The sequence below is a fragment of the Vulpes lagopus genome, chromosome 21 (genome assembly GCF_018345385.1).
Source record: "Vulpes lagopus strain Blue_001 chromosome 21, ASM1834538v1, whole genome shotgun sequence".
Lineage (NCBI taxonomy): Eukaryota > Metazoa > Chordata > Mammalia > Carnivora > Canidae > Vulpes > Vulpes lagopus.
The window spans coordinates 18489604-18502606 of NC_054844.1; the positions used below are offsets into that span (position 1 = coordinate 18489604).

A 13003-nucleotide genomic window follows, 5' to 3' on the forward strand; every position below is an offset into this window, starting at 1 on the left:
GGACTTAAATATTTCTTCTATCATTTAAAATATCTTAGTTTCATTATAAAATACTGATACTTTTGATTTAGCTCTCATTTTCCATTTGAGTGGTAAAAATAAAACAATTACAAAAATCTGTTATAATTAAGTTTAATCCAAGATTATGATTTAATGAAGCTTAATTAGTGAGGAAAAGAGAACCTTTTAGAAGTTGGGGTACACTAATAAGGTATTTAATCTAGAGCTATTTTTACCAGTTTCAATCTCTTTCTCTATTCATAACACAAACTCAATAAGTGAGAAACATAAACAATGTTGAATAAACAGCAAGCTATTGTTCCTCTAAATTACGGCAGCAGGAGTTTCTCATATTATTGATTGTCTCTCTGGCAGGAATGCTAATCTTTTACAGATCCAGAGCCCACAGCTTCCAGTGACGCAGTTTGAAGATACACAAATAAATCCATACTAAACCCAAGAAAATCAATGGCACAGAGGTATCTCCTGGTTGGCAAACAGCAAGGACATTCTAATATTTGTTGCCAACAGTTAGTCACCTGACCCCTTTTATGGGTGGCTACCTGGTGACTGATGTAATGGCAGGAGTGCATTACTATTATTGACCATGTGTTAAGGAGCCACAGGACACAGAACCTGTACAGAACAGAGTAGGATAACTAAGTAAGAGCGATGAAGTGCTGGGCACGATGACAGTGACAAGGGTAACATTGTCACATAGTTATATCTGAGGAGACAGTAACGAGGGTGTTGAATTGAGGAGTCGTTGTTTAATGATGCCATCTGTGTGCATCACATCTCTCAACCACTCTCCTGTAAAACATTTTCTCATACTTTGGAGCAAGTCTGTCTGGCACAATGATCATTTTTTTCACTAATGCCAGAGGGAAAGAATTTTCTGCGTGCCGTGTGGAATTACCTATGTTGCCCTTCCTCTTCTGCTTTCCCTTGTATTCTAGTGCTACACAACCCTGCTGCTGTTTACCAAAGGGAGAGATAGCTTTGACAAAGACAACCAGGATGATGAATGGAATTTAATTTATGCAACATTCATGTAGGGTGAGTCCTTTGGGTAAATCACCATGGTAGCACTTCCTCCTCCCCCTGCATGATATGTTCTGCTTCGCTGACTCAACTGCCTCTGAGAAGCTTAAGGTTATGTAAGCATGCACCGATGTTCAAATATTTATCACAACAATGGCCACATGAAAAGAAAAAGAAAACAAAAATGGAAGGAGGAGTCTAAGGTAAATAGCTACCCAGATGAGCTAGGAGAAGCTGAAGAACTTTTGAAAGGGATTTGGAGACCTAATTTGGAATTAGGGATTTACTCCCTGAAGTGATTAATAAAATGGATTTGAGCCCTGTGTTGAGTGCTGGGAGTGCTATTGATTGGCCTTTAGCCCAAATTGATTTCAGACCCTTTCCCCTGCTACTCAATAAAACCAGACAATTATTTTGTTTCATATTAGAAAAAATAACAATTTCTTCTCATAAAAAATTAGCTAGTTATTGTCACTTGACCTATATATTTTTTTTCTGATGAACATTTCCACTCATTCATATTGTAAATTGTGAACTATCTAGGAAAGTTTTACCAGTGATCAGAATCCAAGCAGAGAGCAAATGCCAACTGTGAGTACTAAAGAATTATTGAATAATTTGGGCCTGTCTGCAGAGATGATTTAGGTTAAAGAATTTGTTTTCCTCATTTTATAATAGGGAAATATTCTAGCTATGTGACTAAGCCCTTCATAACCAACAAATACATTAACAAGGGACTTTACTTTGAAATGAAAAATTTTAGTCTGTGTCATACTCTGTGCATTAATTTCATTTATAATTAATATCACCAAAGAATCATCAATTCATTCAAGAATTATAAATGTCTAGGTATGCTAATTTTCTTCCTTTAACTGATAGTGATCTTTATCATAATGCTCAAAACTACTTGGGCATATCAGCATTGATATTTTCACAGAGAGGAAGAATAGTGCTTAGTAAACTTTAAATTTGGGAAACAACTTCAAGTCTTAGTTTGAATTTTAAATTTGGATCGAGTTTGTACTGTTGATTTGGAGCCATTTTCATATGAAATGATATTTAATATATTCATATAAAATGATATTTAGTTCACAAGACAAGAGAGGGTATAAATATACTATATTTTCTCATGAGCTAAAATGATAATTCTCTTACTATACAAAATAATTTAACTACTTTCAATTCATGGAAGATAAATGTTGGCTATCTTTTTACCATTCTTTTCAATCTCTCCTATGCACTCCTTATAAAGATGACATTTTCAGGAGAGGCAGAAAAACATCCACTTGGAAATAAATGAAAAGTATGTAATTATCGTATACTTTATGTCTTTTTATATGGATAAAGAACTGTGACCAAAAAGGAGGGACAAAATATAATGCTATTTTGCTAATATAAAAACAGAATTAGATATCCTCAGGTTTAAATGGAGCAGGATGTGTCTATTGCCAACTGCCTAGTTCAGGCCATTTGTATCTATCTCTTGCCTAGCTTATGATAATTCATTCCTTTTTTTTTGAGGGGGTGTGGGTTCCTGTATTTTGTTTGTTTCATCTGTTTATATTAATTCCAGTTAGTTAACATACGGTGTAATATTAGTTTCAGGTGTAGAATTTAGTTGATTCATCACTTACATCCAACACCAGGTACTCATCATGATAAGTGCCCTCCTTAATTTCCATCACCCATTTCACCCATCCCCACCCACCTCCCTCCATCAATCCTCAGTTTGTTCTCCATAGTTAAGAGTCTGTTTTATGTTTTGCCTCTCTCTCAGTGCCCCCCAACCCCCCATGTTCATCTGATTTCTCAAATTCCAGTCTCTTTCTCCCATCCACTCCCTACCACAAGTTGGTGATTTAAAAAACAAAAAAACAAAAACTGCATATCAGAGCTAATTGTGTTATCCCCCACTTCTCACTCCTTTAGTGAGGATACACAGCACTTAGGATGCAATTCAAATTTTTCATCCCTGCAGCCCCTTTCATGGTAGCCCCATAACTGCTTCTCTAGTTTTATTTCTGGCCTCTCTCCTCTCTCTAGGCTCCAGCAATACTAATCTCCTCCACTTTGGGGAACCACCCCATGTTCTTTTCTCTTCATGCAGGTGGTGCTTCCTTTGCTTGCACTGTGATTCCAGAAGCCAGCCCGTCTTTCAAAGTTACCTTCTCCAAAAAGCCTTCTATGACCACCATTTCTGAGGCGAATTCATGCCTCCTCATCTTCTTCATCCTCCTACCACTGTTATTTGGTATTAACTACAATTTTATAGTTCTTATTACAATTTCATTATAATTATATTTATATGCGTGTGTTTTTTTTCTTTTCCACTAAACATGTGATCTTAGAAGGCCTTGTGTTATCTTGATAGCGAGTGCTCAGAAAAAAAGGGGAGAACAAAAGAGAAAAGGAAGTGGTAGAGAGGATTGGTAGCGAAGAGGAATTCACACAAAATAATTGGCCATATTTTTGTGTGATATGTTCAATACGCTCAATTTTAATTCTGTTGCTAGAATAAATCACAGATTTAGAAGTGTCTTAAAAAACATCAAATGTATGTTTTTTAAAATAAATTCTTAGCAATGGAAATATCAGAAATTAAACAAGTGAAAAAAGAGACATAATGATGGAAGGCACATTGAAACAAAGTTTGAAAGAATCCAACGTTATGGATGCTTATCTGATTCAAATGTGCAAACGCTTAGAGTTCAGTCATCACTCACAATTAGGCTGACAGCAGAGTTCCCAGACATTGTCTGACCAGCATCTGGATCCACACTCTCAATCACTCCCTGGAATTTCATTTAGTGCTTCCAGGCATTTCAGTGGGTTACTTACTCATTTCTGCAATTCCAATTTGAAATAAATTGCAGAATCTGATGAGCAGATCCTTTGAAAGGAATTTTCTCAGGGAAAACTAGGGGAAACTATTGTGCCATTTCTTCTTTTTTAAAACTCATATGATAAATGCCCCATTGAATTTAGCATTATCATGTAACTATTTTGGCACATGTATGCTGCGTTCTCAGACTCAACACAAATAACTCTTGGTTTAATGCCAATTCGGTGGATTTTTCATGGTAAGAAAAGGACATTTAAAATGGAGCTTGCTGATAAATATGCAAGCCGTTGCCCCTTGGGTTCTCACACTAAAATTTATCATTATGAAACATCTAAAATAATGCAGCAGATAACAATCCTGAGAATGTCTTATTTGGTACTAAGTATAAGTTGTTAAATAATTTGATAGCGTTTGAATTCTTAGGTTATGACTTTAAAAAATCTTTTACTTGATTTTTGAATTTTTCATTTTTGTAATAGAAGAATTAGTCTTTTCAGTCCCTTTAAAAAGTTGGCCGAATGACTTATATATCGACAGTTCTACTGTCAAACCCACAGGTCCCATTTACTTATAGCTGTTCTTCTGTTTTCTCAGGGAGGATAATCTTTTCTACAGAAACCTCATTCATTATTCGTCCTTAAATTAGTATTTTTAAGTTTAGTTTGGTTGAATAATTTGTTCTTCTATAGTTGATTCGATTCTCAAACCATGGTTTTTGTGGTGTTCTTTCTTCCTATATCCATCCTGTTTCCATAATTGCCCCATAGCAATACTGGGTTTGACTATATTTCCTGTTTTAGTAACACATTGTATTACATCCTTGTGCTACCAATTTACCACCATCTTCAAACCTACAGGGCTGTTAGTCTCTCAGTGAGAGTTAATAGTTAAACTTCTCAACTAACATTTAAGATCTTCAGCTTCTTTCATTGATTTGCCCTTTAGCTATACCTATCCACACACTCCCAACTTTAGATCAATATAAGCAATCCCTTCTGCTGCTACGATGGGGCTGGCAACATCAGTGGAGAAAAGTCACGCAACTGTGTGAATTGATGCCACTACAAATTTATGGTTTCCAATCTGAGTTGGCCCTGCAACACAGGTCGATAATCCTTTTAACAATCCCTGGTCAGTTCCCAGGCTTATTACCTCAGCTAGCATTCCAAACTTAAACCACTCTTCTCAGGCTCTTTCTAATCCCCTCAGCCATGAAAAATGGCCTTGCCTAACCACCCTAAAAGATAAAAAAAAAAAAAAAAAAAAAAAAAAAAAAAAAAAAAATCAGTCTACAAAGTTTTGGTTTTCTGTCCTTAAATACAATTTCTATTTTGTGTCTATCTTCCATGAAGGTGGTAAAAACAAATCTCTTGAGCCAAAGAGCGAGTCCCACTGCCCTTCTTACTCCCTCCCTAGGATGTGACTATTGTAGGAGGGGGGCTGTGTATGAAAGAAAGAAAGGACTCTCTGCTCTCTGATGTCCTCTGGCCACAGAGTCATCTTCCAAGTCTATCCCCCATCTTGTTCTTGATCAGTCATTGACACTGGCTTTCATACAGACATTTGTATCTTTGGGGTCGGGATCACTCCACTACTGCTGTACAAACTTTGGACCCACATGAGGAATGCCTTTTGTTTCTCTTGTGCAGCACACCACAATATCTGAGGCTCCATCTGCTTAGACCTGCGGGTCTCAACCCTGGCTGAAATGTAAGGATCACCTGAGGAGCTTTAGAGCTGCCAATACCTGGGACATACATATATTTTAAGAACCTTGGAGGTGATTCTGATACCTGCTAATGTTTGATAACCCTGCCCTGGATTAGGGTCTGAGTTATAGCTCCCAGACAATTTCAGTGTTTGGCCAAGGTTGAAAACCATTGGTTTAGACATTCCAGGTAGCCACTCTTTTTTGGGGGGTTTTGCCATCTCCCCAGGACTTTGCTGGGAAAATGGATATTAGGTTCCATCTGATTTAGAACTCACAAGCATATCTGGGATATTGCTACATGTCTGAATTAGCTCAGGAAACAGGGTATAGGGCTTCTCCTACCAATCCTACCTTCTCCCACCCCCCTACTCTTTTCCTTCTCCTCAGCCCAGATAATTTTTTTCTTCTTGGAGAGTGAGGAAGAGGAGAAGGGCAAGAGGAGAAGGGCTATCACCCTTACTCATGATGTTTTCTCCAAAGTCTTTTAATATAAGCCATTAGTCTGTCCTTGCTGTTCTCCAGAGGACCTAGGATTTTGACATTCAAAAGCCAGGCAGGAACTCTCTCCTTTGCCATCTATCTACCTTCTGCTTTCACATTGGAAACTCGAGTGTGCAGGAAAATTAGGGTTTATTATTTTTTTAAATTTGTGTATGTTTTGGTTAAATATTTAATTTGTACTTCCATTCCCTAAGGTGGTGGAAAGTTTCAGTAGTCAGTTTAGGAAATCCTAAAACTTTACCCTGGGCTGTAAAAAGGTTTTTCCCAGAAGGGAAAGGAGAAGAAGGAGAAGCTTACATACTGTCAAGTTGTGACGGTGGGGAGAGTGGCAAACCTGAAGGAGCTATGTGGAAGGAGATCGAGGAATATTTCCTCAGGGGGGATCTGTATGAAATGCTAACCTGGGGACAAGGTAGAAACATAATAATGTTTTGGAGGACACCTGCAAGGCTGGTAAAATTGAAGGCTGTATTCTCTCACTTTTCTTCCCAATATCTTGGAATTTATTAGTGTCCCAGAACTAATTAGATGCAACCCCCTAGAAGAGCTTGTGGGAAGAATGACTGAATGGAAATATATTAAGTTTCTTCAGCTCTTGGCAGACTCTAGAACTTGCATTAGAAATTCAGGTAAGCTGGGAAAGGTGAAGAAAATGACATCACCCGGGTTTGTGGGCTGATTGTGCTATACCTCTCTGCAATGGTCTTTATCATGCAAACTTTTAAAAATATCAGTTCAATAGTTTATTTTGAAAGATTTTCAAACTTCTAGAGCGGTCAAAAGTATATTGGAAAGACCTCTTAGGGGGCACCTGGGTGGTTCAGTGGTTGAGCGTCTCCCTTTGGCTCAGGTTGTGATCCTGGGGTCCTGCGACCAAGTCCTGCATTGGGGGTCCCCACAGGGAACCTGCTTCTCCCTCTGCCTATATCTCTGCCTCTCTCTCTCTCTGTGTCTCTCATGAATAAAAAAAGAAAAGAAAAAAGAAAAAAAGAAAGACTTCTTAGGTATCCCCTCATGAGATTCTCTGTTAACATTTAATATATTTGTTTCATTGCCTCCTTTTCAAAGAATATTTCCATTACTATTAGTCTTTTTTTTTTTAAGTATTTGAAAGCAAGGTGGAGACATTACCCCTAAACAGTATATTATTTCTCCAAACATGGGCACCCTCCTATATAGCCTCTGTGAAACCCTTCAAATAAAGAAATCGTTGATATAATTCTACTGTCAAACCCACAGGTCTCAGTCCTTTATCTACAGCTGTTTCTTCACAGCATCCCATCCAGAAAGGTATGTTGTGTGAAGTCCTTACATATCTTTAGCTTCCTCCAATTTTACAGGTGTTTTTCTTTCTCCCATCTTTCCTATCCAGGAACTATGTTCTATCTATTATGTGTCATTCAACCTGGTTCTTTCCTATGTTTCTTGGTAGAAATATTCCAGAAATGATGCCTTGCCCCTCTCAGTGCCTCTATTGACAAGTTCTGTCCACATCCACAGATCATTATCATGCTTGCTAAATGTTGACTTTTCTCTACTGTCTACATGTATTTGTTGGAATTCTAGAATAAAGAAGAAATTTCTCTTCTCATTTATTTATTTTTATTTTTTAAAAAGATTATTTACTTATTTATTCAGAGAGAGAGAGAGGCAGAGACACAGGCAGAAGGAGAAGCAGGCTCCACACAGGGAGCCCGATGTGGGACTCGATCCCAGGGTCACACCCCAGGCTGCAGGCCACGCTAAACCGCTGCACCATGGGTGCTGCCCTTATTTATTTATTTTTCAATTTAATCAGCCTAGTCTCATAGATTCCTACTTGATTCACTGGTTTATGATCTCTCTCTTTATTCATGTTGACATTCAAATATATTCCAAAAATGGCTTCTATGCAAGGTGATTACTGTGTTTTTTGGGCATGTCCTCATTATTCTTTGAGAACTTTTCTACTTTTTGTCCCCAAAAGATACTCCTTTCTTATCTTGTACCTTCCTTGCCCGGGTCCTGAAATCATTATTTCTCCAGGAAGTAATGGTTCTAAGACCTGGGTTACTGTGTTCATTGCTAGTAGGATACCATTATTTCTGGGCCCTCTCAGCATGTAAAGCTAAGGAATAGAGGAGTGTGTGTATATACATATATATACACATATACGTGTGTGTGTGTGTGCTACTGCTCTATATAAACATGAGTTCATATGGATACCTTTAATTTCCAGGCAGCAGTTCAGAGTTCCTTCTAGGCTTCTTTCTTTGTATGGAAGTACATTTGTCAGTGAGAAACCTGGCTCTCATTATCCTTAATTATTTTCTTTGTTCAGTGTAATCAATTTACCAAACACTCCTGCCCTTTCCACCTCTAGGCATCCACTCCATGTACCCTGCCTCTTGAGATGTCAGCAGGCACACTGCCTCTGATTGAGACGGGTTTGTCTTCCTTGGGGGTCCCCTCCTTTCCCATTTCTCACTTCACACTGTCTCAAGTCTTCATGAGCTCTTCTCTACCTTCCATGATGTTATGCAGTTCAACTGCTTTGGGGAAGGGGAGGAAAGGGCAAGTGATAAGGAAACAGCTCAAATTTATTTCAGTCATTTTCTGGCAAGTGGTTTTCTCTCTTTTGAGGACTGAGATTCTTTTTTTTTTTTTTTAAGATTTTATTTATTTATTCATAGAGAGAAAGAGAGAGGCAGAGACACAGGCAGAGGGAGAAGCAGGCATCATTCAGAGAGCTGACGTGAGACTCGATTCAGGGTCTCCAGGATCACGCCCTGGGCTGCAGGCGAGGCTAAACCGCTGCACCACGGGGGCTGCCCTGAGGCCTGAGATTCTTGAAATTGAGGACAGAAGTTGGAGTTATATCATGTTTGTATTCCATATCTCCTAGAAACTGCCCTGCATGCAGTAGACATCAGTAAATTGTTGATGAATTCCTCTGAATTTGTACTCTTGGCTTACTATGGATATTTCCATTATTTGCACTCAAGAGAGTTATCTAGAAGATCTTGCTGATGATTGTCTTCTTTTGAATATTGAGTTGATTAGCATACCTTGGGTCCTGATGCCTGGGAGAGCAGAAAGGACCATTATGGAAATATGGAAGGATGAATGCTTCATGTGAACTCTAAGCTCCTTTCATGTTTTCTTTGGTGAGAAGTACTTTTAGAGTCCTTTTGGGTCTTCTCCAGTGAGGCACAAATGGCCTGCTTTAGTATAATCCCATTCTTGATTCATTGATTTCATTTATTTTACTGAAGGACATGGAATATTTCTAAGTCCTTAATTTAAAAAGCAAGTTTTCTCAAATTTAGTAATTTCTGGTATAACCACAAATTGTGTATATTATTGTTTTGTGCATGTTAGATTGTCCTTTGTAATCACTTAGTTGAATATTTGATCTTTTCTATTAAACCATAACATTTTGAAGACTGAGACCAAATTGTGTTCATTTTAAAGTACACCACAATAACTGTTTTACTTTTGCCTAATGTTTAGAATAGTGCTTGGTAAGGAATAGGTACCCAATAAATATTTATTGAAATAAATAAATAAAATAAGTTACAGTGATGTGTTCTAGAGTGTTGCTGATTTTAATTTATCTCACTGTGATAACCTATGTGAGGTTAAAGAGAACTTAAGTCAACATTTAACAGAGTAGCTGATTATCTAATTTGTATTATTCATGCCCTCAGGATCCATTCTCTACTTTATTCTTATAAATTCTAGATATTTCTGTCCTAGTTAATTGATAAAAGAACTTTGTTTATTTCTCACCTCAAGTAGAGGAGTACATTGGGGAAAGATAGCCACAGATAATTGTCAGGGTAAGAAACAAGTCAGATGGTTTGGAAAGTGGTGTATGGGAAAAAAACAAAAAGCTCCAGCACCTGCGGCAAAGTAGATAGAAAAAAAAAAAAAAACACCCCAGGAATATTTACATTTTTTAAGCTCCATTTATTTGGCTTTAGTAAGTGAAAAAGTTGTATTTTTTATATTTAAATTATGGTCAATTTCAAGAACTCATATCATAGTAGGATGGTATATTTTTATACACATTCTATCCACTCCTATCCATGCAGAAATTACTAATCAGTTATGGCATTCTTCCTTTTTGATCTTTGATTCTACCTCCAAAGTTTTCTTAATGTAATGTTCCAGATAAATACTACCAGTCAATTAGAACTGATATTTGAATTAAAACTTTTTGGTATGCCTGCCATAAAATTTTAGAGTAACATGTTGTTTCTACTCACCAGGCTTATATTCTTCCCCATATAGATCTAGAATAAGTGTCACTGAAAACCCTGTAACCACCATAGAACATCTCATTTTCCTTATTAAGTTTTTGCTAATGTCAACTTTCTAATTTCTGAAGGTTCAAGGATTGGAAAGTTATAGATAGCACAGGTTTTAGTGTTAAAAACATATATATAATTTTTTATCTTTCTCCATTCTCTTTTAATACCATCTGCAAAACTCTACCATCCTGATTCAGTATCAGGCTTTTCATATTTGATCATACCAATTGTTGAGTTATAATAGATCTTGACTTAAGGGATTCAAAGTAAATCTTATTTTAAAATGTGTATTCTGACCATTGAGTTGTTTATGCAGGTATAAATAAAAATGATGTTTAAACATGCTATGTGGTTTTGTTTTTTGCTTTGCCTTTTGCTAGCATCTGGGATCAATCAAACCGGCATGCAGCTGTGTAGAGGTAAAATGTGTTATGCATAGTTTCCCATTTTGTAATATTGTATAGAAATGATTCTTTCATTATTTATCATACTGATCCAAGAGAAAACCAACTTTCAGAAGTACTATTACTGACTCTTGGACCATAAAAAAATTAAGTAATGTCACAAAGGATTTGTGCATTGAGGTCAGGCTGACCAATCATTAGTTAAAATCAATTAGCTGAATTGTATTACATGTTTGCTCAATTGAACTTTTAGAACTTTTCCTTTTTCCAACTAGATGTCAGTTGTAATTAATAGCCAGAATACTGTCCCATATTAGAGTGATGAAGTAAATATAATGCCCTTCATCTACTTTAATCAAGGTTCATGGTGCTACAGAGGAGACAGGTCCTCGCAAGAACATCTGGCAGCCAGAGTGGTAATGTGAATGCTTGGAATTACTTAGTTGGAACAACACAATGTGTCAGCATTAAGCCACACAGGATCAGAACAGTTCCTGTTATGTGCAGGGAAACTGAATAACTGAGAATCACACGTTAGCCTCCATTTTATGGCTGGAATCCCAGAAATGCCAACGGGAACTGTGGATGTTGACTAGAAAGATGTGACCTATCCATCTCACTTGGTAGGTCTGGTGCACTTTAAAATATAAGTTATGTATTGATGGGAATTTTTTTTCTTTAAAACTGGGATAATGTTGATGTTCAATCAGTGCTTGCTTTTATGAAAAATGAACTAGTGAATGTAGCTTTATCTGGTTTTTGTTTTTGTTTTTTGCCGAAAGTAATTTGCCACAATAAGATATTTTAATGATTCTTGCGTTGATAGGAATTCTAGCTAGCAGTTTAAGAGGAAAATAATGGCTTAGGGTGCCATGGGGAACTTCGAAACACTCTGGATATTTATTTGCTTGTACTTTCAGGTTACAGCAGAGGTCATCCATAACTGCAAGGCCTGGTTTACTCTTAATCCTGCATTGATCTGAGAAAATTAAAGAAAAAAAAAAAGATGAGGTGGAACAGGAGGAATTAGGTCATGAGTTTAAACTTTTAAGAAGTCAATATGTGAGATTGATAAAGACAGATATTGAGGTTTTTAGAGATAGAAGCCTTAATAAAAAGCTTGGAGTGGTTTGCTGATCCATTCTTTGTCTTGAACTAAATTCTCTTGGCTTATTTACTGCTTGTTTTCTGCTTTTCTGGTTTTTTGTTTTGTTTTGTTTTTAGATTTTTTTTGTTCTTACTCTTCCTTCGTTGCTGAGTTGATATTACTTTTAACTATATATAATAGAAATCTGATTACAATGCCTTTATCAAATTGAACTTATTTTTTTACATTTCAAAAGAAATTTGGAGTTAGGCAACTCAGGATGGCACAACAGCTTTAAGGAACCATCAAGGACCAGATTCCTTTTTTTCTTCCATGCTACTCTCCTTTGTGACTTTATCTTGGTGTTCACAAATGCTTGTTCCATCTCTAGGTATCCTGTTCGTGTTTCAGGCAGAAAGACGGGGTACGGTTGAGGAGAAAAGCGTGTGTTAACTATTTATCTTCCTTTTGAATTAGGGAAACAACAGATTTTACAGAAGCCCTTCCCACTAGACTTCCTCTTACATTTTATTGGACAGAAGTATGGTCATATGGCTTTAGCTTCAAGTCTATCTTTGAAAGATGAACATTTTTAATATAGCACATCTCCATCCCAAAGAATATTGTAATTCTATAGGTAGTGATGAAAGGGAAAATAGATACTACACAGGCAAGTAGTACCATCTGCTACAGTTGTTAACTAAAGTCAGCTTCAGAACTTTCTTGCTTGTTTTTCCATCAAGGAAGTGGCATATATAATATTCCAAATTATAATAATCTCCTAGCCCAACCAAGTCATTCTTGATGCTTCCACAGGTTCTCTTTCTAAACCACAGATCTGATGAGGTCACTGCCATTGCCTTCAGGAAGCAATCTGGATTTCTTTAATGTAGCATACATGATCTTACTCCAGTCTTCCCAGCTACTTGCCCTGCTCCTCACCCATACATGCTCTATGTACCAGGCCTTCTAAACTACGTGTACTGTTCTTTCATGTTTCTATGTACCTGCATGTGCTGCTTTATTTGCTTGCATTGTCTGTCCCCCATGAGTCTATTGTTAAATTACGTACTTTTTTTTTTTTTTGGCAAGACCCTGCATCATTGTTCCCCCTGAAAT

At 37.0% G+C, this 13003-nt stretch overlaps 1 long non-coding RNA gene across 1 annotated transcript in view; it reads left to right on the plus strand.

Moving 5' to 3' along the window:
- The first annotated feature begins 11318 nt into the window (after positions 1 to 11318).
- LOC121480193 overlaps positions 11319 to 13003 on the plus strand; it is a 48580-nt gene continuing 46895 nt past the window's right edge. Inside the window, exon 1 of the long non-coding RNA XR_005984906.1 lies at positions 11319 to 11420. This is a non-coding gene — a long non-coding RNA (uncharacterized LOC121480193). The remainder of the gene's footprint in view (positions 11421 to 13003) is intronic.